Consider the following 24,091-nt stretch of genomic DNA (forward strand, 5'->3'; position numbering starts at 1 on the left):
GCTACCTTCTTCCTTGGGAATTGTAATTTTTTACTTTGAGCAGGTTCCTTGTCTTTGGACTTGGTGTGCTCTTCCCTTGGGTCTGACCGTCCTCTTCTTTCCGATTTCTGTGAAAAAGATCGAGAGGGACGTGTCTCAATACTTTGATATCTATCAGCCTTTTTCAAGTTATCCCTATTTCTAAGGTTATATCTTTTCTCAGAGTGCTCTCTCTGGGGAGACTGGTGTTCTCGAGTCAGAGTTCTTTCCCTCCGTCGAGGAGACCTTCCTCTGGACTGGAAAACTTTTTCTTTGGGAGTGATTTATTTATTTCCCTCCCAGCTCTTTTTAGGAGTGTTTAGATTATTTTTAATAAATAATTTTTCAGGATTTTCGAGTAGTTGGGTTTTTTCTGGTTTCCCACCCAAACTATCTCTACCTAATTCTTCATAGCATTTTTCTATAATTCTGGCAAGCTCAATTGGTTGATCTGTTATATCTGTTTCTTTCAATTTCTGGCGGATCGCCACAGATGCTGCTTCTCCTTTTATATTGGCTAGTAATATAGCCGAGACCTGCTTGAAGTCTTTCAGTAATTTCATACCAAGAGTTAAAGCAGGTTCTGGACCGTATTCATTCTGAATTTGTTTTAGCACATCCGGTATTACCGCCATGGACGGAACACCATGTGTTTTTGTGTAAATGGAAGCAAAGACTGTACCCCAAGTGTCACAGTCCTCCACATGTGGTGCAACCCCCATTGGAAGGCAGATAGTCAGAATTCTGTGTTTCTCAATAGGGGTAGTATTCGGAAATACTGCCTCTATTTGAGTAATTTTCTGTTCTAACCAGAAAGGAATTTGTTCCCGTTTTGCGGGAGTTTTTCCAAGACATGATTGTATGTTCTGTGGTGTAAATTTTATTTGTGTTCCCCTGATGAGGGGTCAGCTGAAGAACATTAACAGCTGTTTGGACTGTTGCAGTCCGCATTACATATTGGACTAACTGTCTATGTATTTTAATCAGTAATTTTAGCTGTGCTAAAAGTTCTTCTCTTGACATTTTTTCAATGTCTGGATGTGGTGTGTAGCTGGCTAGAACCGGCCATGTTGCTCCTGGTCTACCTAGTGGACCGAGCCTGGTAATGTGATCATTATGTTTTAGGGCGCTTTTAAACCAGAGCAGGTGCTCTTGGTATTTTAATGGGATTTCAATCTCCTCGAAAGGAGCGTATTCATCCGGTGGTTCCTCTATTTTGTAATAGTGGAATACGTGTGTTGTAGCTTCTGCCGCTGGAAAGTTTATCCAAGAATAGAATACCTCTGTCTGCCGATATTCGTGTGCCTCTATCACGAAAATGACTGTACCACCTCGTGATGTCAGTCCGTTTTCTATAAGTTTTGAAGTTATAGATTTTCTTATGTTTGCCGGGATGATAATCGCACCCGGTTCATTAATCCCTGTAACATTGGGACCCTGTTGATTCGCGTCTACTGCGACTTCATTGGTTCCGTTTTTATTGCCATTTACTGACATTGTATTAATGAAGGTTTGCAGAGCAGGTTTCCAAGGAAACAAAGATTAGATGCACAATATTTTGGAACACTGCATCCTTCAACGTTGACTAAACCAGAAACTTTACATAGGAATCTCTTCCTGCTAAGTTCCGGCGGATTTTAACCTTTCACCCACTCCAGATGTCTATTGGAGTATTTACGGGAGAAAGGGTCTGTGTGAAAAAGCACGACTGAGTTACTCTAACGTCTTGCGTTAGTTTTATCGCCTTACCAAACGTTGGGCGCCATGTAGTGTAGTTCCTATTTTCCCTATTGGCCCTGCGCATTGGAATAACATAAACAGCAGTGTAGACGTAGGACTGCGGTCTTCTAGGTCTCTACTGACTATGTTAGACTTAATTTAGGTTTGCGCCAGCTAGCTCAGAGGTCACTGGAAACTTTCTTGACTGAATAGGAAGTGATCAGCTTCCCTGGCTCAGACAAGAAGGGATTCAGCTTCCGACAACCGCATAAACATGACAACTTTGCTCCTCAGAATCAGAGTCAATCTCTAGAGTCGTGTGAAACAATAGACAGCTATTTCACTAAGTCAGTTGTGCAGATTTTACTTTCACCAGGATGCAGAGAATAGAGAGACGGGCGTTTTCAATAAAAGATATTATTTATTGAGCAGTCTTCCTTCTCATGCAAGAGAAATAAATTGCCACAATTGCAAGACTTGCTATTATGAAAAGTGCGTACAGTAAAAGGAGTATTACGAAATAATACTGTAAAAGCATTGATATGGTTTCTTAGCCATAAGATAGTTAAAATAAATAAAATATATACATTGATATATACATTGGCTAACGACCTCAACTGGTGCTTCTAACTACGCCTACCCCAGTGTACCTGACCTAAGCCTAATACATGGGAGAGAGTAAGTAGCAGTTTTAGTTAAGTTGATTTTGCCAAGAGTTTGTTTCAAGAATTCTCTCCAAGGGTTTAGTCAGCACCGTACCTCTGGATAGAATGCAGGAGGTCTGGTATCTCCTCTCAGGACCCGATATCCCAGTTACCCGCAAGGGTAGGCTGGAAACGCCGGAGCTGGATTTTCTAGGCAGGAGAAAAGACAGCGTCTTTCTCAGCACGTCAAGGAGGAGGGGCAGCGTCCGTGGGCTTCTCGCATCTGCTGGGCTCTGCAAGGGACAGCTGATCTGCTCCAGTAGTCACCACTACCGTGTGTTTGCTTAAGGCAACGTTGGTATATTTATACCTGAAAGGTGCAGAGTTTGACGTACGTTTTTGGACATAAGACGTCAATAAAGATGTCACTAAGAACTGGTCGTTCTTACAGTGCTCGCAGGAGTTCTATTACTAATCAAAACAAAGCAAGCAGGGCTTTCCCAGGTTGCTGGGGGGTTTGAGATGTCGAAAGAACTCGGTGTGTTATCTAGGAATCTAAGGAAGTGGCTTCTGCTGTGTCATGGACTGTCATGAGCTGCAGAGACGAGTTACTGAAATATGGCTCTGATCGTTATGCCATTATAGGGATATGTATTGATTATAGCCGTATAGGGCATGAGGTCACAATATTGATCGGGGTCCTAGATAAAACACAACAGGATGGGAAGGGCAATGAGTAACTGGGGTCCAGGTCCCAAGCAGAACTATATGCTGAACCTAGGGCAAGTGGCAGGACTGGATGGCGCCACTTTACCAGTTCTGCCCTTCATGCTGATAATAGCCTCTCAGGGAGACACCCACCTAATCTAATCATCTGTCATTCCGGAAACAACTAAAGACCTTGCTTTTCCCGTAGAAGTCCTGTCCAACCCTAGTAACCTCTACAGCGTGGGATGCTCCCGGGTAGCCATGCGCTATATAAAAATCTTTCCATTCCATTCCATTCCCACCTGCACTTTGACGGTGGCAACCATGACCTTATCCATCCAGTACCACTGGCGTAACGAAAATTGAGGGGGTCTCCCTGCAAGGTATGTAGAGGGGCCCCCTCCGGGCTCAATTAGTTGCTCTCCGGACAGAGTGCAGTGCCGAGGGGGCCCCCTGGAGCTTTGGGCCCCCCGCATCACGTGGGCTACGGGGGCTTGTGTTATGCCCCTGCCCAGTACACGGATGCCAGCCTTGGACAATTTAATGGCATCACAACCGGCAGCTCAGAGGAGTACTGCAGCTGCGTTTAAAGAGGTGAAAATAATATTTATTTCACACAGCTAGCTCAGTAAATACGGCCTGACTCAGTGGTAATGTCTGCATGACGCACACTCACTCCTGAAACTGCGTCTGCACAGAGAGAATGGCAGACTCAGAGAGGTGGGTACCTTACCGAGAGAACTGAGGGAGGCTAACGAATAGAGATGCTGGGAGGATCAACCAATCATTCAGGATTTATAAAGCGCTGCAAATCACCCATGAGGGTCTCAAGGCCCTGGTAGTTGCTAGCTGTTTTGCTGAGAAAGTAATGAAAAACGAGGGAAAATCAGGAGAAGGCACTCAAAAAAACAGGACAGAGAAAGCAGTAAGAAAACAAGGAGAAAGCAGGAGAACGCACTCAGAAAAACTGGGGGAAAGGATGGAGAAAGTAGTAGAAAATTCAACAAAAGCAGGAGAAAGCACTCAGTAAAACGTGGGGGAAGCAGAGTAGTGCAGCAGCAAGGGAGAGCTGTGCCTGAAGCCTTGGTAAAATACTATGAATGGTGGAAACAGAGGAGAAAGAAAGGCTAACAGGGACAGGAGGTAGGAGAATGAGGGCGATGGCTTTCAGGTAGAGGAGAGAAAGAAGGAGAGGAAAGAGCGATTAGCACCTAAACAGTGCAGAGAGAGGATCCAGATAAGGTGGAGAGTAGAGCCTGGGCCAAGTATCTACGCTAAGCAGCGAAGAAGCTCTTAAAGCAGCAGATACTTTGATTGACAGACTGGAAGTCTTTTATTTTCTGACTGACTTGATGTTGCTGTTCTTTGTATCTTCCTTTTCTGGCGGTAAATTAACAAATCACTGGGCATGTAGACCTTTATGAGGTTAATGCACCCGCTGTTGAGATCTGTGCATATCTAGCACTTTTCTCTGTATAATACTCGTAAGATATGTAGCCGACTAACACACTTGCAACAGACTATTGTGGGCAATTAGCTGCTCACTTTTCAAAGAGTATAAATAACTTACACTATGCCTGCTGCAGAGCACTGCGACAACAAAGCAGCAACATTTTAATTTTTTCAGTGGGTTGTTATGTTGTCATTATGCTAATAATCTGTTTTAAAATCCCATTGCTTTTTAGTGCCCTTATTATGGTCCGGAATGAATTAAGGAAATAAATAGTCCTGAACATTTGCAGTTGCAAAAAACTGTATTGTCGAAAGAAAGATGAACATGTGTTAAGTGCTGGTGCACACATTGTATGGAGAAGCGTGGCTCAATGGTTAGAGCGGCAGACCCTGATGCAGAGGTCTAGTCTGGGACCAGGGTTCATTTCCTGCCTCGGCGGCTCTCGGACTCAATCTCCCCGGACCTGATAATTCTCGCCTCGGTGCCTAGTCTAATCATGGGTCTGACTCTGGGCAATAGCTTGCTATATCTCCACAACGGCCCCAGCAGCGCTTGGATGCCTGGCTTCACCTTGGGGGTTCCACCCGAGAGCAGAGGACGGCCCGGGACCAGGGTTCGATTCCCGGCGCGGCAGGTTTCTGGACCAGGGTCAGCGGACTCGATAATTCTCTCGCCTCGGTGCCCACTCTGATCAGCGATCACACTCGGCAACTCTGGGCATTAGCTTGCCTCATCTTCACTAACGGCCCCATCAGACCGCCGGGGATGCCTGGTCTCACCCTGGAGATACCCATTAAGGGACCATCTCTCAGGGAAGCCAGGAAGGGTTTCGCAGCGGTCGAAGCGCCTTGGGACCCTCGGGGTAAGTAGTGCGCTATATAAATGCCTATACATACATTTACATACAGGAGTGGGCATCTCACAGGAAAGCCAGGAAGGGTTCCACAGCGATATGAATACAGTGCTATAAGACCTCTGGGTAGAAGGCGCTGTATAAATACAAACACATTTACAAATGCAAAGTTAATGCTCCGTAAAAGCACTGTTTTGTAAATAAATGCATATGGTGATTTTTATGGGGGACTACTGCTACAGAGCTATTGCTTGCATTAGTGAAAAAGGATGAATGCACACTGCAGCCTAGGGCTCTCACGCTGTGTCGCTTTCTTCAGCACTCCCTCTTTCATGTTTACTGGAAGGGACATAGGAGAGATCTGTCAAACTATCAGGGAAGAATCCTCTTTAATCTAGTTTGATTGTTCAGATTGCGTTTTCACCTTTTTTTTAATAGATTTTTTTAGATAATGCACATGTCCTTTTATTTATTTTTTTATGACCCAGCGGAACTAAGGACATGGCACATCTTCACTTGCCCCCTCTCCAAATCAGACATGAAAGTACCACAATATTTCGTAAATAGCCTTTCATAGTGCACTCTCAATGTAAGTGCATTTTAGGCACTATTTTACCATATTTCTTCCACATTTTCTTGGGGGGATAAACCTACTGAATCCACCTTTCTGAAAGGCGAGTTCACGCCCTTTAATCGCTTGGGACTCTCCACTATGAGCAGCGCACACTGAGGCTGTGGAGGTGTGGCTTCCTATCAAAAACTTTGGGGACCTACAGTTAGTTGTTTTTTTTACAAATTCATCATGGCCTTAGACCTGCGGACTGCAGGAACGGTGAAAATCAGAGGCAGCAAAGCACATGTATGGACGGGCTATCCAAGGGCGACGGAAGGGCTCACATCGCCTCTGTAAGCGACCTCAGGTCGAGTAGCACAGGGTTCATCAGGCGTGCCCTTTTGACTGAAATCACTGATTACTGTAAAGTGTGCTTTTGTCTTCTAGATGTTTAATTTAGAATTAAGTACAGTAACAACAAACAGATTCTGTATCTATCACAATGGCTGTCAATCACATTAGCATCAGCCGCAATCTGCACCAGTCACACTCTACACCAGTCACACTCTACACCAGTCATGCTCTACACCAGTCCCACTCTACACCAGTCACACTGTACAGCATTTACACTCTACACCAGTCACTCTCTACACCAGGGACACTCTACAGCATGGCCGGCTTTAGGGTAGTGCAGCTGGTGCGGCCATACTGGGCGCTGACCTGTGGAGGGGGTGCCGACCTCACAAGGGTGCTGGGTTTAGCAATACCATATGATTGGAGAAATAAGGGACACTTTATCCCGGTGGCAGGGCGAGAATCTGAGGAGGTGGTCATGGGGTGTAGGGGCACAAAAAATGATTGTCGCACCGGGCGCTGCAAGTGCTAAAGCCGGCATTGCTCTAAAGCAGTCACACTCTACACCAGTCACACACTACACCAGTCACACTCTACACCTGTCACACTTTGTATTGGTTGCATTATGCCTCGGTTTGATTCTGCTTTAGTTACATCCCTTGCTGGTCGTATTCTCCTCTAGTCACACTGTACACCAGTCATCCCATTCACCAGTCACACTCTACACCAGTCATGTTCTGCACCAGCCACACTCTACACCTGTCACACTTTGCATTGGTTGCATTAGGCCTCGGTTTAATTCTGCTTTAGTTACATCCTTTGCTAGTCGCATTCTCCTCTAGTCACGCTCTGCACCAGTCACACTCTACACCAGTCACACTGTACAGCAGTCACACTCTACATCAGTCACGCTCAGCACCAGTCACACTCTACACCAGTCATGCTCTGCACCAGTCACACTTTACATCAGTCACACTCTACATCAGTCATGCTCTACACTATGCACACTCTACAGCAGCCACACTCTAGACCAGTCACAATCTACACATGTCACAATTTGCATTGTTTGCATTATTACTTGGTTTGATTCTGCTTTAGTTACATCCTTTGCTGGTCGCATTCTCCTCTAGTCGCACTGTACACCAGTCATCCCATTCACCAGTCACGCTCTACACAGTCATGCTCTGCACCAGACATACTGTACAGCATTCACACTCTACATCAGTCACACTGTACACCAGTCACGCTCTGCACCAGTCACATTCTACACCAGTCATGCTGTACAGCAGTCACTCTCTATGCCAGTCATGCTCTACACCAGTCATACTCTCCACCAATCACACTCTACACCAGTCACACTCTACACCAGTCACGCTCTGCACCAGTCACAATCTTCACCAGTCACACTCTACACCAGTCACACTCTACACCAGTCACACTCTACACCAGTCATGTTCTACACCAGTCACTCTCTACACCAGGTACACTCTACAGCAGTCACACTCTACAGCAGTCACACTCTAGACCAGTCACACTCTAGACCTGTCACACTTTGCATTGGTTGCATTATGCCTCGGTTCGATTCTACTTTAGTTACATCCTTTGCTGGTCGCATTCTCCTATAGTCCTACTCTACACCAGTCATTCTCTGGACCAGTCACTCTCTACACCAGTCATACTGTACAGCAGTCTCATCGGCATGTCTTTTAGCTCAGGAGTGATTACTAACAGATGGAAGGAGGCAGTGGTGCTTCCTTTGCAAAAGAAGGCCCATATTAACGCGGAGCAACTAGACAACTTGCAACCCAGCTACCTGCTTCCCTATTTTGCTAAGCTAGCAGAGAAGATTGGGAACATACAGCTTACAGCGCACATTTGTAAGAACAACCTCCTACACCCCTCTCAGTTTGGATTTCGCCCCCTCCATTCCACTGAGTCCGCACTACTGTATTCCACCGAGATCATTCGGAAGCATGTGGACGACGGACAAACAGCAGCACTTATTTTGTTAGATCTAAGTGCCGCGTTTGACACTGTCGCTCACCATACTTTATTGCAGGCTTTAAAGAGAGGTGGTGTTATTGATAGGGCTCTGAAATGGATGGTATCTTTTCTGACCGAGCGTAGCTTTCAAGTTATGCAAGGGGCCCACTACTCCAGGAACCTCAAGCTGATGCAGGGAGTGCCTCAGGGCTCAACCCCGAGTCCGACCTTGTTCAATCTTTATGTCGACCCCCCTGGCAAAAATTGTGGATAACTTTGGGATTAATGCTGATGACACCCAGCTGGTGGTCACCCTGACTCAGGCTCGGTCCGATGCTGCCTTTAACTTCATGTCTTGCCTAAAAGTACTGGCTGAGTGGATGGCAAGTAATTGTCTGAAGCTAAATGGTACTAAGACCGAGGTACTGGTATTAGGGAAGGCTCCGTCAGTTTGGTCATCGGCATGTTGGCCTCAGACGTTGGGCCCTACCTCTACACCGTGTGAACAAGCAAAGAACCTCTGTGTGTGGGTGGTCAATAAGCTGTCTTTTTATCACCACACCAGACGGGTGACAGGCGCCTGTTTTGGCATTCTACGAGGTCTTTGGAAAACCCTGGATGCCCTTCCCATTGCATCTAGAAAGATCATGGTGCTTGCCCTAGTGACTTCGCGCCTGTATTACTGCAATCTCCTGTATTTGGGTGCAACTGACTAGTGCATACGTAGATTGCAGTGTATCCACAAAGCAGCTGCAAGACTTGTTCTTATGTTACCAAGGAGAGCGTCTGCAAAGAAAGCGCCTGCCTCCTTGCACTGGCTTCCCATTAGGGGAGAGAGTGAAGTTGAAGGCCATGTGTGTAAGCCACCGGATTTTACAGAAGAAGGGTCCTTTGTATTTGCACGACCTTCTTACTCCCTATGCACCTACCAGATTGCTTAGATCAAGGGGGAGAGGAATGGTGCATGTCCCTAAGATTATGAGATCAAGGATGGGTGGCCGCTCGTTTCGGTATGTGGCGGCCCAGTTGTGGAATACCCCTCCTCAGAATCTCCGGCTGGAGGAATCTGAATCCACCTTTCGGTAAGGTCTGAAGACTTATTTGTTTCCTGTGGTTTAATCTAATATGTCATCTGGCTATTCTAGATGTTGCTTTTGGGTTCTATGGCTGTTGCCTAGCACGGGGACACACTGGGTCAGTGTAACCAGGTGCTCTACAAATACAAATAACATAACATACCAGTCACTCTCTATGCCAATCATGCTCTACACCTGTCATACTCTCCACCAGTAACACTCTACACCACACATACTCTCCACCAGTCACACTCTACACCACTTACGCTCTGCACCAGTCACACTCTACACCAGTGACACTGTGCAGTCACACTCTACACCAGTCATATTCTAAAACATTAACACTCTACATCAGTCACGCTCTGCAGCAGTCACACTCTACACCAGTTATACTCTATACTCCACAGCAGTCACACTCTACAGCAGTCACTCTCTACACCAGTCACACTCTGCACCAGTCACACTCTACATCAGTATTACTGTTCAGCTGTCACTCTCTACACCAGTCTTACTCTACACCGGTCACACTCTACACCAGTCTCACTCTACATCAGTCATGCTTTGCACCAGTCACACTCTACACTTGTCACAGTTTGCTTTGGATACATTATTCCTTTTTCTTGATTATGTTTTAGTTACATCCTTCGTTGATCATATTCTCCTCTAGTCATACTCTACCCCAGTCATGCTCTGCACCAGACATACGCTACATCAGTCATACTGTACAGCATTCACACTCTACACCAGTCACACACTGCACCAGTCATGCTCTGCACCAGTCACACTCTATACCAGTCATACTGTACAGCATTCACACTCTACACCAGTCACTCTCTACACCAGGCACACACTACACCAGTCACACTCTACACCAGTCACACTGTAGACCAGTCACACTCTGCACCAGTCAAAGTCTACACCTGCCACTCTTCGCCTTGGTTGCATTATGCCTTGGTTTGATTCTGCTTTGGTTACATCCTTTGTTGGTCGCATTCTCCTCTAGTCACTCTGTACACCAGTCATACTCTCCACCAGTCACACCCTACATCAGTCGCGCTCTTTACCAGTCACACTCTAGACCAGTCACACTCTACACCTGTCACACTTTGCATTGGTTGCATTATGCCTCGGTTTGATTTTGCTTTAGTTACATCCTTTGCTGGTCGCATTCTCCTCTAGTCACACTGTACACCAGTCATGCTCTGCACCAGTCATGCTCTACACCAATCACACTTTACATCAGTCACACTCTGTACCAGTCACACTCTACACCTGTCACACTCTGCACCAGTCACACTTTACACCTGGCACACTTTACACCTGGCCCACTTTGCATTGGTTGCATTATGCCGCAGTTGGATTCTGCTTTAGTTACATCCTTTGCGGGTCGCATTGTCCTCTAGTCACACTGTACACTAGTCACACTCTCCACCAGTCACACTCTACACCAGTCATACTGTACAGCAGTCACTCGCTATGCCAGCCACGCTCTACACCAGTCATACGCTAAAGCAGTCACACTCTACACCAGTCACGCTTTGCACCAGTCACACTCTGCACCAGTCACACTCTGCACCAGTCACCCTCTGCACCAGTCACGCTCTGCACCAGTCACGTTCTGCACCAGTCACACTCTACACTTGTCACTCTTTGCCTTGGTTACATTATTCCTTGGCTTGAAGCTGCTTTAGGTACATTCTTTGTTGGTCATATTCTCCTCTAGTCACACTGTACACCAGTCACACTCTACACCAGTCATGCTCTGCACCAGTCACACTCTACGCCAGTCACGCTGTACAACAGTCACTCTCTACACCAGTCATGCTCTACACCAATCATACGCTATAGCAGTCACACTCTACACTAGTCGCGCCCTACACCAGTCATGCTCTGCACCAGTCACACTCTACACCAGTCATACTGTACAGCATTCATACTCCACACCAGTCACACTCTGCACCAGTCATGCTCTGCCCCAGTCACACTCTATACCAGTCATACTGTACAGCATTCACACTCTACACTAGTCACTCTCTACACCAGGCACACACTACAGCAGTCACACTCTACACAAGCCACACTCTAGACCAGTCACACTCTACACCAGTCACACTCTATACTTGCCACTCTTTGCCTTGGTTGCATTATGCCTTGGTTTGATTCTGCTTTATTTACATCCTTTGTTGGTCGCTTTCTCCTCTAGTCACTCTGTACACCAGTCATACTCTCCGCCAGTCACACTCTACATCAGTCACACTTTACATCAGTCACACTTTGTACCAGTCACACTCTACACCTTTCACACTCTGCACCAGTCACACTCTACACCTGGCACACTTTGTATTGGTTGCATTATGCCTCTGTTGGATTCTGCTTTAGTTACATCATTTGCGGGTCGCATTGTCCTTTAGTCACACTGTACACTAGTCATACTCTCCACCAGTCACACTCTACAACAGTCATGCTCTGCACCAGTCACACTCCACACCAGTCATACTGTACAGCAGTCACTCGCTATGCCAGTCATGCTCTACACCAGTCATACTCGAAAGCAGTCACACTCTACACCAGTCACACTCTGCACCACTCACACTCTGCACCAGTCACGCTCTGCACCAGTCACACTCTACACTTGTCACTCTTTGCCTTGGTCACATTATTCCTTGGTTTGATTCTGCTTTAGTTACATTCTTTGTTGGTCATATTCTCCTCTAGTCACACTTTACACCAGTCATACTCTCCACCAGTCATACTCTCCACCAGTCATGCTCTGCGCCAGTCTCACACTACACCAGTCAAACTATACAACAGTCACTCTCTACCCCAGTCATGCTCTACACCAATCATACACTATAGCAGTCACATTCTACACCAGTCACGCTCTGCACATGTCACACTCTACACTAGTTATACTCTATACTCTTAGAATGTGAACTGTAATAATATGAAAGGTGATGTATTAGGGATATTTTTAACGTAAACGTAAAAAAATAACATTGTAACTACGTGTGTTTAGCTGAAAACATTTACATGCAGAATTTGTACATGTCGCTGACAAGTATTCACATATTTGATGAGCTTTTGTAATGTGTTAATTTAGATATACTTTGTAAATAATGTTCACTTTATGTGTAATTTCATGATGCCTTTGTGCCATTTCTTATGTTGGTCTATTTCTGTAGGCCTGAATTGTATTTTTCCCCTGGAAGCTCTCAAATTAGATTTAACAGTGAATTTCATGTGCATGTTGGATTTGCTGTTTCTCAAGTTTCTGTTACAGGTGGAGAGTTCACCTTTGTTAGTTATAATAATGTCTTTGTTTTAGGAGTTAGGCTTCGGGAGGACAGGATACATTGAATGTTGGTAGTGATAATGAAGAACAGTTGTACATTCTCATCAGAGCTAGACTGGGGCTCAAGGTCATTGCACCAAGGCCTGGGAGCATTGCGGCTTAGTGGATAATCACCTATGGAGAGGTGGCTTAACTGGATAGTGTGATGCTGCAATGCATCATGGGATACAACCTGTGAGTTTGATGTATCGAAGTTAGGGACAGTGTCCGGGGACTACTGCCTTCCCTTGAGAGAGAGCACATCTTAGAACGAGATCTGTAGCTTTATTTTACATGACTCATCTAACGTGAAGATGCTTCTTAGGAAGACTTAAATGGATCTTACCTTGGAAACTGCTAAAAAGGGATGCCATGCTAGTTGTAGAGTAGGGATGGACTAATGCTTCATACCCACAAACTTCCAATGAAGGGGAATCTCGACGTCTGTGCTGTCATCTTCTGCATTCTGGTCCCTGAACTGATTATTCTATGCATTCTGCACCATCTTAACTTCACTTGTAGTTTTGGCTTTGTATTAGTTCCAATGTAATTCTACACTCTCATCTTGAGGTGTCTGTATCTCCAACTGTGTTCCTGGTGTTGTCTGGTTGCCAAATGAGGATTTTCTTCAGCATCCTTAGTGTTTTGAAGCAGGCAGAGACCCCTGCTTTGACTTGGGCTGTCATGTCCAATTTGTTGTCTATGATGATTCTGAAGTTTCTCGCTCGTAAGCAGAGCATGGGGGTGGGTCCGAGATCTGTAGGCCACCAGGTGGAGTCCCATGGTGAGACGTTCTTCACAAAGACTACCACTGCAGTCTTGTCCGAGTTCAATTTGAGGCAATTTGGTTTCATCTAGGTGGCAACTTCTGCCATGCATATGTTATACTTGTTTCCGGGGTTGGGTGTTTTGTCCGAGAGGGACAATATCAGTTGTTTGTCATCAGCATTAGCAGGGATGTTTTTTGTTGTGAGGTCATATGATGTCCGCCAGCGGGGTCATGTAGATGATGAAGACCGTTGGGCTGAGGAAGGAGCCCTGTGTGACTCTCTAAATAAGATCTTGTGCATCAGAGGCATAGGGGGACATGTTGATGGTTTGGGGTCTTCTGTTGAGGAAGGAGCAGATCCATTCGAAGGCGAATCTCTGGATGCCTGCTTCATGGAGTCGTTGGATTAGGTTAGGCTGGGAAACAGTTTTGACCATTGCTGATAGGCCTAGAAGAATAAGGATTAGGGCTGCGGTTTCCCCCTAGTCAATGATCATCCAGATGTCCTCCATTACTACTATAAGGGAGAATTTAATGCAATGGTTGGGTATGAATTCTGATTGAGTGGTGTTGAGAAACTGGTGTTTGGCGAGTTGGTCGTAGAGGCACTTGTTGATGGTTTTTCCAGGACTTCAGCTGTGTAGGGAAGGGGGATTGTTTGCATTCCTGATTCACATACAAATTGCTGTTTGTTCTTGAATCAGTATTAGAAGAAACTGATAAATGGATCTTATGTATAGATGTTTGCTCTGAAAAACGTGATCTGATGACTCAGCTTAACTAAGTTGATACATTTATTTTAAAAAATATATGATTTGTGGGGGTAAAAATCAGAAGAAGTCCCTTAATATCCTTTTTTGGCATGCTTTTTACAGCCCCATACCCAGGTGAGTGACAGGCAGGGCAGAGGATAGTTCACTTCACAGTACTAGATCCACACAAAGTCAGTATTCTCAGCCGGCTGGCTGCAAAGTTCGGTCTATGTATAAATGTAGATTCATATTTAAAGTATTAATACATCTAAAATGTTTAGTATGTATTTTGTGTGGCTGCTGTTCTTTGCATAACCCTGGTGTGCATGACCTCTCCACTCACTCAGTTGTGCCACAAATTCCCAAGCTCTTTCCAGATCTATTTTCATCTGCAAGGTGAGGCAATGCCTCTGCCATAATCTGCCCAGCTTATTTATGAACCCCGCAGTGGGGCATTTTCTCTTTGTGTTATGTCCCAGTTTTAGTTTCAGACCTTTCATTAATGTGATCAACGGATGCTTATGTGTAAAATAATTAGGGCTGCTCCCAAGCATTGGAAAAACATTTCAATTTTATTTTATGATACACGCTCATTTTAAGGCACATTCACAGGTGCATGTGCATAGGTGGAGTACTACACCAAGAGCACAAAATATGTAAATATTCACCACCCCTGCCTAATCACAGCACAGCCTTTGCACGGGACCAGGAGCTCTTGGACAATATAGTGATAATACATTCACAACCTGGGAAGCATGGAAGGCTGATGTGTCCTTGCCTGGATTTGAATTTTACACCTGCAGATTACAGACTTTACCAGCAGCAGGCATTTAACTCATTCATCCATGCAGATGGCAAGGCGGCTCAGTGAATTAAACACTTACCATTGACACCGCCTGTGACTCAAAGTTCATTAGCTTTAGCTTGAATTCGGGCAAGGTCAGTTCATCCTTATCCCATGCTGAGGTGAAGAAATTGAGTACCTTTATATTTGCTAATAATATCATCCTCTATTTTATTGACTGCACTTAGAAATGGCAGCGGTGTGGTATGAGGTGCTATAAACTATTAATCATATTATTTTTTATATTTCTAACAGGAGTTCTTAAAAAATTGAGCCATCACAATTTGTAAAATAGCTGTAGCAACATTGCACACCTGCAGTACAAACTACACATATGATGCAGCATTGCGTTTATGTTCAGCACCATCTTTTTACTGCGGTACACAACACCCTAAGATTACGCGACCTTTTAACTGTAATACAAATTGTATTAATAATGCCCAATAAGCACTTAAAAAAAACAGATTCGCAATGCATCAAGGACCTCCTGTATATGTAAAGAATTACACTAAGAGCCTGATTTCGGGTTTGACTATCGGGAGGCGGGACCGCTCCGCCGCCGCACAGCCAAATCCGCGTAAGGACCGCTCGCCCTACAATTACTTTTTTTGTCACTGGCATTTCCTTTGCTGTTCTCATTGCGGTGCCTATAAAATAGGCGCCACAGTGGGAACAGCAAAGGAAGGTCAAGCACGGCATGGACTGAAAAGTACATGTCATGGTGGAACTTCTTTGCATGCACACAGGGGGGCACAACATCCCCAAGGCGTGAGGCAAAAGGGGGCGCTGTAGGACCCCCTTTCCTTCCTCACCACCACTGTTTTTGTGGAGGAAAGAACTCCATGAAATCAGTGGCAGTGATGACAGTCGTAATATGCTTGGCAGCACCCCGGCATTTCCGTCAAACATATAGAAGCCTCTGGACTGCTGCGCCACCCCAGGGAATGGTGGTTCCCTGGCGGAGTCGGCAGTCCCAACGTGGCACGACCACTAAGGTTGAAATGTGGCAGTCACAAGACCGCCACCGCCGCGCAACCACAAGTCTGGCGGTCCCCAGACAGCCCGAGAACGGACCATATGTGTATAAAAACAATTTCTTGTATATTTGCACCGCACTATGGGCCAGATGTAGGAGCCCTAATACCGGTCGGTAACGGCCAAATTCTGACGTTACCGACCGGTATTAGGGTTTTCAGATGTAGGGGGCCTATATTTTACCGATTCTGTAAATTCACCGAATCGGTAAATTTACAGAATCGGTAAAATACCGAATCGGTATATTTACCGAATTGGTAAATCCACAAGAAGGTGGCACTCCTAAGAGTGCTACAGGCCCTTAAGAATCTGTATTTTACCATCCAATCCTATTGGGTGGTAAAATACCGAATTCAGGTGTGCATGCACATCTGTGCATGCACACCTGTGCAATGTGACACACAGACATGCCCTTAGGGCATGTCTGCATGCCACATGGCACACAAGTCCGGAATTGGGGTGCTAGAGGGTGTCAAAGGGACACCCCCTGCACCCTTGCAGGATTCGGTATTTACCAATTCGGTAAATACCGAATCGGTATTGCCCATTGATTCCTATGGGCTTAATGGCCCGTAGGAATCAATGGGCAATACCGATTCGGTATTTACCGAATCGGTAAATACCGAATCCTACCGATTCGGTAATTCTTAAATTTGAATTACCTACATCTCCCCCCTTCCTATTTACCGACTCTTAAATACCGAATCTGTAAAATTCGATATTTAAGAGTCGGTAAATAGGAATTACCTACATCTGGCCCTAAGTCTGCAAGTGCAGCAACATTTCTATATGTTAGCACCAACGTATGCAGAGCCAGCTGTAAATATTCACACAAATAACACTATAAGTGCAAATACAGTCTTTTACATAGAATGTCATATTTGACTTCTGCCATTTCTAGGCGCTGTAAATGTGTTAATTGGTATTCAATTAAAGAGGACTAGTGGAAGGGGGTGGAAAATGTGGTTTCGCCCAGGGCGCTCCCTGACCAATGGGCAGCGCTGAATGCAGCGTATACTAGCAAGTAAACTAACTGAAGGATATCCACGCAAGTACTGCAACAGCACTTCTAAAAAAGTAGACAGTCATAGTCATGGACTTCATTTCTTGTTCCTTGCCACCCCTGGCACTGTTTTTTGCCACCCTTGATGTCTTGCAATTTTAAGAACAGAGCAGAAGGCAAACAGTGCTCTTTACTTTCTGCAGTTCAGGCTGGGAATTATTCTGGTTAAACAAATAAGTATACAGCAGTGAAATGTAAATTCTGATGAAAAAATGTAAAAAAAATAATGTTAACATTTTTCTTTTTTTTAACAAGATGTTACAGATTTTTACTATTGTGAACACACAGAGAATGATGTGTTTGAATAAAATCCTCACGTATGTACTGAAGTGAGTGAAAATGCCTTACCAGTGATGCTAATCAAGATGCATTCAAAAAGCTAAGAGACAATTTATGTTAATACATTGTTTTATTTGGTCTACTGAAAGAAATACAGGTGGACAAAACCTTACCTATTTTTAATATCTTTTTGTGCATGTTTCTGGAATTTTCAAATACTTTTCATGCTTAAGTTATTTATAGGAGTAGGCGTAACTCGTGTAATTCAGTGTAGCGAAATCATGCAGAATTACCTAACATTTCTGTAAGATTACATAAGAAGAGTATTTCTGTGATTAGCGCTACGTCTTGATGCAACAATTCCCCCTTGTGTCCAAAATGGGAGCAAGAATGCATTTTGCACTGAGAAACGTTGCTAAATGCAACAGAACACGAATAGCAAGTTCTAGCTGCTTCTCATGCTCGCTAAATGTGCTCTTGGGGTAGGATTTTCACACAATTTACCCCCCACATTTAGCGCTATTTTCTAATTGCAAAATGCCCTTCATGCATCCAAAATGGGCACGAGAAAGCATTTTACACTAACAAATAGTGCTAAATGTGCTGCTGGGTTAGAATTTTCCACCAAGCGCACTCCCGGCCTCGAGTGCGCTAGCCCTCTCATCCAAATTGGATGCAAGGATGCATATTGCATTCAGAAAAAAAACACTTACATGCAGCAGAGCACGAATAGCAAGTGCGAGCAGCCTTTCATGTTCTTTAAATGTGGTCTGCTGTGGGATTGCTTTCCCCCAAATCACTCCTAATTACGTGAGCTGACATAATTGTGTTATTATCAGTAATTCAGAGTCAAAAAATAATGCAGAATTACCAAAATTACTCCTATTACGCCAGCGTAATAAAAATAACGCCTGGGCCTAGTTATATCCTAGATAAACTTTTAAATTATGTGTTTGAGTTATAAATAACTTGACTTCCCAGTGTTATTTTATGTTTTAATTGCACTCTACTTTCCTTTCCCAACAAACACATCAATTTTGTGTGCAATAAAAACTAAAAATGTTCAATGACCTATCATGTCAGTACCCTATTTAACATATAGGTGAGATATATCAATGGACATTTATCTATGTTAGTAACTTGTGTTGGCATATAATAGTGTCCTTAAGAGCTCCTTAGCTTCCATATTGTCAATTACTGTGATGTCATCAGGATTAAGGTCATGTGACATCACTTCCTTGGAGGATTCTACATCAGTTCATTTGATATCACTTCCTATGATGCCATTGGGTAAAAGGAAAGTCATGTGATGTTACTTTCGCTTGCCCTGGCATTTTGGTGAATTGACACCCATGCTCACACGCGGGCAACATTGATGGTTACGTGTTCAGATGCAGGATAAGACACTGTGGGGACTGGTAGTCAATTAGAGTGAGTGAAACTGGAGGTCAGGAGAACGGTAGCACAGGCTTGGATGAGTCTGAATTGCTAGGCCTGGGTATTTAGCAGTCCCTGTTGTATGTGGCATTTGTAAAGGTATGTCTCTGTCAATGTTGAGGAAAGTTTTATGGCCATCTTTGGTGCAATCACTCACGTACAGCAAGGTAAGGCCCATGTAGCGTGATAGTAAGACTGCCTCTGCTGGTCTTCTATCGATCTGGACCGAGCCCTGCTGTCAGTGATGCGGCAACACTCAGAAGGTGCCCATGTGAGAAACCTACATTGGTTACCCATAAAAAAGAGATCTTTTTTATGGTCTGCTGCTTGACTTTTACTGCTCTACAGGGTCAGGGTCTGAAGTATTAACAAAAGAAATTGCATAAACATATCCCTGGCCGTCCGCTGAGCTCAATCTCTTGTCAGTTGCTTCATATACCTCGCATCAGACTCAAATGGTCAGGGGGTATGGCTTTTTCTTACTTGGCCCCTAAATACTGGAATAGCCTGCCAAATCTCTGCGAAATATTCCATCTTATCGAATATTCAGGAAACATTTAAAGGCATTTTTGTGCTAGGGCTCTCTTTTTCTTGGCTGCCATCTTTGCTGTGTTAGCTGAGCAGCGCCGAGATGCCCCAGGGTGATTCGAGCGCTATATAAGAATGTCTAACATAACATAACATAACATGTGCAGGCCCAATGCACTCGGTATGGCCTTTTAAAAATTATTATTAGTTTAACTGATATTGAACAAGTTTTCTTGATGACAGAAACAAACAATGCCCGGCCCACTAGCCAGGAACTTATATCCTAAAGAAATGGTCACACTAGCATGGAGAGAGCAAGTCAAAGGATCAAAAAACAAGATTACAAAACTCATGGCTGCCATATGGAGGTCAAACAAAACAAACAGGCCGGCCGGGTCCTCGTTGGCTCTTCCCCTCTTGGCTACGGCCCTGGGAGTGGGCCCTATGAGTTGAAGGAATGGAAAGAGGAGGTCACATACCTAGCGAATCCCAAAACATCCAGGAACCCTTTGAGGGTCATGCATGTGAACTGCCTCAAGCTCCATTTAAAGAGGTCTGAAGTTACAGACAGACTGATGGATGGAGGCGAGGGAACCACTCCCGGAGCACCTATCTTCCTATGAGCTAGGATCATCAGTGGACGTTGATTCATCAGTTGGCCTCAACATGCTGATTTAGCCCGCTGAAGGAGATCCCACTTCCAGAAAAGCTTGTAAGTCTAAACGTAGAGGGCTTCACTGAGCTTTACACCGAGCAGCCTTAGATCAACGTCAATGCCTTTCAGGGCACGTACTTCAGATTTCACTCACTCTGAGCTTTCCTGCCTTTGTCGACGAGCACACCGAGACCCCGCTCTTCAGCAGCCCACTGTCATTAAACCCTGCTTCAGATCCAGCTTGCATCTTGCCCCACCACTGACTCACCTATTCCCAAACATAATTGTTTAAATGTCGCATGGAAACTTTCCACCAGGATGCACCTGGTCTCTGTATCCAACCCGCGCTCCATCGTGGTTGGCCTTAACTCTTAACTTTGACCATGTCTCACACAGCCAGATAACTGTAGCTGGCTCTATGTGCTTTTTTGCATTGTTTTTATTCCAACCTTTAAAAATTCATATCTCTGGTTATACTTATTTGCTTTTAGCATTTTGGTGTCACTGTATTTTTTACTTTTCAGTTTGTATTTCTAAATTGGTTTGGGTTTTTTTTTCTGTGTAATGTCTACACTATAACTGTTTGAGTGCTGCACAAATAGTGTACACATGCTGGTTTACGTCAAGTAACAGAGTGTTCAGCACAGGTTTATAAAGTGACTTTGAAGGTTCCCCCTGACAAGGATTGTGATTATTATTTGAAGTGGATTCTCACCTTCTTGAAATAATATTCAAATGACTTACAGGTAGTGTGATGTGCTGTTTTGCTATCAGTAAACAGTAAGGCAAATGGAACTGCTGCACATAACTGCACACTGAAACAGGCACCTTCAGGAATAACATGTCCATGATCAAGCTACATGTCAGTAGGAGCTGGATTCAAGTTGAGCAACTTCTAGTTTTCAAACCAGGCATATAAAATGCTAGGTAAAATGCAATGCTCTGCTCAGCATGGACATGTCCACCTGTTCCCACAGTAACACGCAAAGCTTGACTTGGTCGTATGTGTAGCTTATGTGTCATAGGATATGAAAGTTGTGTGTGTGTTGTCTTTGCCTCGAGGCACAGAAATTTCAACATTAAATAGTAGCTGGTTTAAAAAAATGTGAAACTGAATGAGTAGATGAGTGAATGAACGAGGAAGCCAGTGAGTGAGTAGCCAAGTGAGACCAAACAAGGAGAAAGATGCACAGAATAGCGTGTCTAGTTTGCATATGACATCAATGCAGAAATTGTAATGATGCCTCTGTAAGTGCAGATAGAGAGACTGAGCGTATCACACATCGAACCTCAAAGGCTGCACCCATAACCTAATGTTTTGAATTATGAATTACTGAAACTGTGTATAAGAGTATATAATGCTCTACTGTACTTAGAAGGACATTTTTCTCTATATTGAGTGTTTTTTTATAAATCTTTTTACATGCTTTTCCTTGCCTGCGTAGAAAATACATTATAGGTTGTGTTGGGTATTGCAGTGATCTGAGTATACCTTGGGTCGTTGTCCTCTTTGAAAATAACGGTAATGTGCATTATAATGTAAAGACCAGTGGAATAATGTTGTTCCTTTTTCAGGTGTAGGATAGCAGGGCCATTATAACTGACTTAATTCATCATGCTTTTTTCTGTTAAAGCAAGCACGTGTCGTCCAACCCAGCATGTTGTGTGGATCTTTGACGAGAAAGCCTTGTAAATTGTCCAGCGTTGCTCTGTTGTTAATTGTGGGCTGGCTCCAGATATAAATACTGATTGGACCACTGCCCAGAATAGCATGTGCCGTATCAGCCAGTGGGAGCCAAGCGTGGGAGGTGCAATATGGCAATTATTTCTCTGTGGTGTTCAGTGCTTCCTTTCATGTGCCCTCTCATGAAGAGGCCATGAAACAAATATGCTTGGCCTATGCTGCTCCAGTTTATGTTGTAATAGTTTTACAGATTGTAAAAGGTCTCTATTTTCTTTATATTCTCATGTAACATACGTTTTGTACAATTCTGTTTTGAAGCAATTGCATATCATTTTATAAAGCTTTTTGAACACATTCAGTGAAAATGAAAATTGAAAACAAACAAATTAGTATAAAAAAGTGAAAAATCTCCGCACAGTGGGCCCGATTCACGAAGGTAACTTACAAGTAGTAAACTTACAAGTCTCTGCACTCAGGGATGAGTTTCCGCACTCAGGGCTCACTGCAGTGCGGAAGAGACTTCACACTAGTAAGCAGACTCTCTGCACTGTGCACTTCAGTGGTGAGATTCCACCCGAGTGAACAGACTTTGCATTCGTAACTCTAATACTCGTAAGATACCTTCAGGAAATAGGCCCAGAGGCTGCAGCAGCATCTCCAAAATTGTAGGAGATTTTCACTTCCGGGTGATAGTGGTTGGTGGTGTATTGTGCTACAGAGCCACAAAGCATATCTGTATGTTGGGGTTTCAAGGGATTTACCTATTGTAGATACATTTATTCACATAAATATATGGTAGTTAGATACAGGTTTATTTTTTTCTGATACATTAACCTTGCATGTAAAAGTTTTTTAAAAGTTGACCCAAGAACTCAGGACAGAGAAATTAGACAACAAATAGTTTGAGAGAAGATGGCACACCAGCAAGGACGCCTCTGACAGGGCAGCAGAGTTACACGTTGAGGAGTTATGGCCTAAGGAGCAAGTACTGCACAATGCCCAAGCGGAGCCACAAGTTAAGGAGTTTTGGCCTGTAGAGCAAGTCAAAAAGGCAATGAGCAGTATCAGATCGAATGGAGCGCCCCAAATTCAATTTTTAAAGCAAATCTTAAGCATTGGCCAGAGGTTTTAACAATTTTATTAAATGATGTTATTAAATCTGGATCAGTCCCAGAGTCATGGCAAGGAAGCATAATTCAGCCGATATATAAAAGTGGCCCACAAGACAATCCTGCAAATTACCGACTAATCGCTTTAACTGATGTGGAGGCAAAAATCTTTGCGAGTTGCCTCCTTGAAGACCTGGAAGATTTGGCCTCAAGAAACAAACTAATTCCAGCTTTCCAAACCGGTTTTAAAAGAGGTGAATCAACCAGCACAAACTTGATTTTATTGACTTTATTAGGCGATAGCTGTGCATCCTCCACCAGTCAGACATGCCCCTACCCGGATATAGCAGGAGCGCAGCGGACGGGCGCAGCGGGCGCTTTCTCAGCGCGCCGAAGACGCGCCCAAGACAATCCCGTCTGTGCCCGTCCGCGCCTGTACGTCGCCTCTCGCCAGGGACCTTAGTCCGGTAAGGAAGGGACCTGGTGTCTACTCCTCAGGAGATCTTCTAAATTTTAACGCTCCAGGCGCTACATGTAAGACATGCTCATTGTTACATCAGAAAGGCAGCCTTCTTGTCTATCGGCCTCCTGTAACGATGGGAAATGTTTTAGATTCCTTCACTGAGGCGGTGATACTGATAGAGCGTGCAGGTCACCCGGGTCACTAGTTTACCAATTTCCACTCACTGGGCCCTGGCGTGCATATGACGACTGTGTTTGCAGGAACCGGGTGAATCTTTCCACGCTACTATGAGTAATTCAGGGGGTGACTCTCTCACCACTTACTATACATGTACCTGACTTACCACAGGCACATTACTCCTGATGGATCAGGAGCTAGCAGTGGACAGGTAACAAGGTTCCTAAAAGAGTAGAGAATACCTTACACACTCAGTACATTTAATAACACTTTTGATGTATAATGACCACAGACACCTGATGGGTTTTCTAAGCTTTATGTAAGGTAAGTTTAGAATGAATATGCCATGATTATAAGGCAGATACAAATCAGAACATCAATAATCAAGATTATAGCCAAAATGTAACTATGGATTAGGGCAAGCACCATAGAGTACTAAGGAACACTACAAGGCATGAGCATTAGGGAACATACTATTCAGTACGAATTTAAACTAAGGCAGGGAACGTGAGAAAGACCTAAATATGTGTACTAATGTTCTTATTCTAATTCCTAAACTTTTATGCTTTTCTTACTAAGTTCACAGCAACCATACTAAAGGGAA

This window comes from Lissotriton vulgaris, chromosome 4_1 (genome assembly GCF_964263255.1).
Source record: "Lissotriton vulgaris chromosome 4_1, aLisVul1.2, whole genome shotgun sequence".
Taxonomy (NCBI): domain Eukaryota; kingdom Metazoa; phylum Chordata; class Amphibia; order Caudata; family Salamandridae; genus Lissotriton; species Lissotriton vulgaris.